We start from the raw sequence: 6000 nt of genomic DNA, 5'->3' as shown, positions 1-6000 counted from the left end.
CTTAAACGTTACTAAAGATGGGGAATTGTCTTTTGCTTTAGAAAATATTTGTGACTAAAGTTTGACTCTGGCAAGGTATAAAATAGAGAGGACTCCCTATTGAAAAAGGCGTCATAAAGGAAAAATGTATATGCTGATTTGGGTTGGAATTCTTAACAAACGTAGATGCACGGAACCAATATTTATATGCAACCATAAAATAGTTTATTTGGGTTAGGATTGTATTTGGGTAAACTGTATCTAGCCGAAAAATTCTCAATCCCGGAAATCCATACAATCAAAATTGGGAAAAATTCATAAATCATTTATTAATTATGCACAATTCAAAAACAATGTTTTAAGTTTAACTAATGCAAAAATCAAGTTTTTATTTATTTAATTAAATATAATAAAATCATAATTATACAATTAATGACCACTTGTACACAATTATAAGTCACAGATTTATTCATTATTCACATATCATCAAAGTAATTTCTCACAAATTATTTCAAAGTCACGAATCAAAACTTTGATAGGTCACAGATTATTTCGAAGTTACATATCACAATTTATCTATCGATTTTATAGGTCACAACTTATGTCATTGGTCACAAATTTCAAAAAATTATAGGCCAGGGGTCACAAATGGTTACAAATCCAAAATATTATAGGTCACGGGTCACGAATTTTTGAAGTTGATGATCACAGATTATTTTTTAGTCACAAAAATGATCGAATTTGAAGGTCACAGATTAATTGTCGATCACAGACACCATACACCGATCTCGATCCACCACAGTACATGGTCACAAACTCACAAATGATAGAATTTTAAGGTCATAGTTCAAGAGTGAACCAAATAGTGGGTTAAACAACCACCGCCTCGCCGCCACCTGCATAACTACACAATCTGCAAGACTGCAACCATCATGACCAACAAACAATACACCACGACAACTAAATCCGTTCACCCAACCACTGCAACACCACCGCCCTACAGTACCACCAGTCCAATACCACACCGCAAACCACCACCGAAACGTCAATCACCACAACACTAAAAATAAATAAATAAATAAATAAATAATAATAAAAGGAAGCTCGGATCTGCACAGTGCGACTCACTGGTGTGAGTGCCATGGAATCGCCGAAGTGAGTGAAAGCAGTCGACGGTAAGAACGAAGAACACAAGTGGAGATCGAAGAGCCCATACATATCGATGGAAGAAAAGCAAAACCCGTGTGCGTCGCCGTTGTTTCACCATATCCACTGCTGAAAATCGAATCTCCACCACCACACCTAAAGCCGCCACCACACTTGACCCGGCGAGACCCCACCGCACAAGACTCACCACCACAACACAACACACCATACCACTACCACACTATATCTTCAGATCGTCGGCTAGTGATCTGTGATGGAGAACGGGAGAGAACGAGAGAGAAGAAAGACATAGAGAGAGAAAAAATTATTAGGTGTTGGAATAATTTGGGGGAATATTAATATTTAATTATTATATTGATAAACCTGATTTTTACTTAATTAAACCTTGTCCATGATTTTAGAATTTGTATCTTTAAAACCCTGCATCCGTGTAATTTCCACATCAAAATTTCCTATTCAACCAAGACGTGGTCTGCCATCTTTAAAATTTTCCAAAATCCAAGCAATTAAACAATGTAAATAAAACCTTCATTTGTCACGTGTTTTCACCCCATAGAAATGTCTCAATCCCGAAAATCTATACAATCAGAATCATTCCCTTTCCTAGTCAACAATATGTGGCAAGCTATACTCATAATTTCCCAAAAATCAAGTAAATAAAATAAGATGACAACTCTTGTCATTCCCAAAATCAAGGCAAACTAAATAATATTAAAAAGATTTATCTTATCTACCATTCACGTGTCTACTGCTCCCACAATTCAAAATCAATTTAAACCATTGCCTACAATGGACACGTGGACGGCTAAGAAATTAAATAGAATAATGATATTTGTCATTATGACGATAGATCACCAGTGATGTGAAAGTCTATGTAAAGCAATATGATTGGACAATTTAATTCATGTGAGAGAGAAAAAGAGGAGATATGATAAATACCAATTCCTTTAAACGTCAATATCTTATGTGTAACTTATCTGAATCAACTTTTTCTTGGGTCTAAAATGCATGATTAAATAAGAGCTATCGAACGAGCCCAATATCGATATATAAAATCTTATTCTATCAATACTTAATTATTTGGTCCAAGTAAATTATGCATTTAAAACGTATTTCATTTTGGCCCTCATTTTTCAAAATATAACATATAATATAAAACAAATACATTTTTATTTTAAATTTTTTCAAGGCGTTCAAAAGAAGCATATATTTATAGGTGCATACCAAACCCTAAAAATATAATAAAGATGGAAATAATATAAAAAAAATATATGGAATAAAGGAAACAATATTTTTCCAATAAAATCACGTGAAATTAAGGAAATAATATTTTCGAAAAAATCCAACATAATTTGGGTTACAAAATCTAATAATCTCCACCTTGGCCCAAATTTTGATGCAAAGAATGAAGCTCCAAAATTTCTCCATCTGAAAAATTAGTCCGTCTACATTGAAATAATCAAGCTCTTCAAACAGCAACCAAAACTCCCCACAAAAATATCTTCTTCTGCCAGATGTCCACAAGCGACACCTGAACCCAAATCCAGGTTCCCAAAATCCTAACGAGGAATTAAAATTGTCTAAATAGGATCGAAACACATCCTGTAGTAGAAAACCATACAAAATGAACGATCAGAAGGCCCCTTGCTAGAACTGTCACCTTCAATGATCCCGAAAGCATTACAGATATCTCCAACACCATACGCTCCATGAGTCCCCTAGCACATGACACACAATATATCCGCTGAAATTGGTGGCAAAGTAGAATCACCAACACTCCTATGAGCAGTGTTCTTCAATAACTTAGAGCAAATCCGAAGAGGTACTATACCAAATTGAATTTTCACCACGGTACCAAACTTGTCCCGATGTCTCCTAACTGGTTCTATGCTTTTTTGCACAATGTGCAATTGAGATTGCTTCCAACCCTCAAGTACAATTTGGACGCCTCTTTGAATTTTCAAGACTCCTCATTCACCAGAGAATTTATACTCCTTTACATCCAGGGCACTTAGCGATATGAGATTCATAATTTGGTCTGGAATATGACGAACCTGGTCAAGTGTTCTCACTGTTCCATCCTGTAGCCTTAATCTGAACCGATCGATTCCAACAACCTGGCAAAATTGGTTGTTTCCCATGACAACTCCACCTTACTTCACTGCTTCATATGTTTCAAACAATGTACTGTTGGGACACATATGGGACAAACATGTAGAATCCAGAATCCATTCCTCCAGTTTAGATTCCATATCGAATACAACCAACAAAACATCTACGCCATTCGAAAAATCCTAGACAATATTGGTAGGGTTGTCAATGGATTGGATTTTGACCCGAATCCAATGAAATTAATGGGAGATGGATTTAGGGTCTCAGTCCGATAATCCGATTAAGATCCAAATCCGATAATCCGTTAACTAAATGGAGCAAATATGGATATAGGTCGATCCGATTCGATAATGATCTGATCCGATTGATTAATTATAATATAATATATTTTATATATTATATCATAATTTTTTCCATTTTGAAACGTATATTATGATTTTCAAATAATAAGTAATATTAGATAATAGTATAATATTTTTAATTGAAATATTCGAAGAGATTTATTTTTTTATCAATTAAAATAAGATAAAAATAACTATAGTAATTTGTTTTATAACATCAAAACTAATAATTTACTTTGCCGATGCCTGCATTATCATTTAAATTTAATAACACAGACTCACGTTCCGGTGATAAAGTGGACGATACATCACAATTTATATCATCCGTGTGCTGGCATGGTCAATCGTCCACCTTGGTTGCTGCCAATTCCCTGGGAAATATTAAGCTACGCAAGATGGTGTAATTTGGTCAATATCTCATCAAATTTATTTGGAACAGATTCAGGAAAAAATTTTGTAGCTGAAGTTAAAAGTGACATATAGCTTATAAGTTGACAGTTTGGTCTGTTTTACTCGAGGTGCAACTAGAATTTTGAGACTGGCGAAAGATCCTTGAAGATTGAGATTTATCTTTTGATCAACTATGTATTGTACATAAAAAATTCAGAAGTGCGTGGGGGTGGGAGACTGGGAGGTGGATTGGGGGTGGCGGAGTTGGCTTGGTAACATTGATTTTTCTTTGTACATTCTGCACCACTTATAGATTTTAATCATTTTGATATAGAATATGTGAACTTGGAGTTTATAAATTTTGCTTAAACTGGATTTTGATTTAAAAAAAAAAAATCCATGATTTTTAATGAAAATAATAAAATAAACTAGTAAACAATTATCCCACATTGAAAGATCACTAAAACAATGGAAGAGGAGTAACTTTTATAAAGCTTGTATCCCCCATTCAAAGATTACTAAAACACTCCAAGTGAAATCTCCTTTAAAAAGGACCTAAAGGAGCATCACTTGGATAAAAAATTGATTTGGGCCTTCTAATATAATAGGTAAAACCATCAAAATAGTTAAAATATTTTTTAGGAAAAAAATCATTTACCCAAAAATATTAGTGGATTTTTTTTTTTCAAATTCGGACCGGGTCATCGGTTCGGATATCCGATAATATAACAAATCGGATATGGATTTAACAATCAAATATCCATTGGATTATTGGATCAGATCATTTTTCTTAACGGATCGGATTTTGGAAGATCCGCTTCATATTTGATCCATTTACAGTCCTAAATATTGGTCTCGTTCGAAGTAAGTGATTTCCCCCTTGATTTGCATGTAAATTACCTTTATCCTGCAGCTTGTGGCAATCCTTTTTAACGTGTCCTCTCCTTCTGCAGTAGAAGCAATACAAATTGCTGAAGTTTACCTTCGATCTACTCCTCCGTTGATCATCATGAGAAACTAGGCCATCCTCATCCCTAGATGTAGCTCTAACCAACTGCTTCATTTTCTTCTTTGAGAATATAGCGTCGTACACATCATCAATGGTAAGTGTGTCACGATTGTACAGGATCGTGTCACGGAACAATGAGTAAGAGCCGGGTAGTGAACACAACAAGATCAAGGCAAAATCCTGTACTTAATCTCCAGCGTCTCTAAATCTACAACAATTTTCTTAAACACAGCAATATGGTCTTCCAGTGACCCACCTTTTGCTATGCAATGGGAATACAACTTTTTCTTTTAGAGCCAGTTTGCTTGTAAGACTCTTCGTCATGCACAACTGCTCCAGCCTCAGCCACAAAGCATATGCCATTTTCTCCTTCAGGAAATCCTGTAGAATATTGTTGGATAAATGAAGATAAATCTGTGATAAAGCCTTATGATCCCTCTGTTGTCTAATTACCAGGCATCTTCTCAAAATCCAGCAAAGCATAGTCTAAATCCATTTGTACCAAAATAGCCATCATCTTTACTTGCCAAAACGAAAATCTTGTATTGCAATCCAGCAGCGGAATATCATACTTCAATGAAGTCATCTCTGAAAAATCTCAACCAAATCAGAAAGAACTTACAACTTGAGCTCTAATACCACTTGTTAGGACCAAAGACGATGTGAGAATTGAGGCTTAATGACCTAATGTAAAGTAGACAAGATCACAAAGGTAAAAACAAGATTAAAGTAAAAGAACACAAAAAGGAACTGACAGATGAACTATGTTTATTGATTGACAATATAGAGAGAATACAAAACTTTAGCAATAAAAGCTTAAACAAACTTAATAGAATAGCCACATATTTATAGGTGCATACCAACCCCTAAAAATATGATAAAGATGTAAATAATATAAAAAATAATATGAAATAAAGAAAATAATATTTTTCCAATAAAATCACGTGAAATAAAGTAACCAATATTTTCCCAATAAAATCACGTGAAAATACGGAAATAATA

This window comes from Olea europaea, unplaced genomic scaffold (assembly GCF_002742605.1).
Source record: "Olea europaea var. sylvestris unplaced genomic scaffold, O_europaea_v1 scaffold116, whole genome shotgun sequence".
In the NCBI taxonomy this organism is placed as follows: Eukaryota; Viridiplantae; Streptophyta; class Magnoliopsida; order Lamiales; family Oleaceae; genus Olea; species Olea europaea.
The sequence above is the reverse complement of the archived record's forward strand: the minus strand, read 5'-3'. Positions refer to the sequence as shown.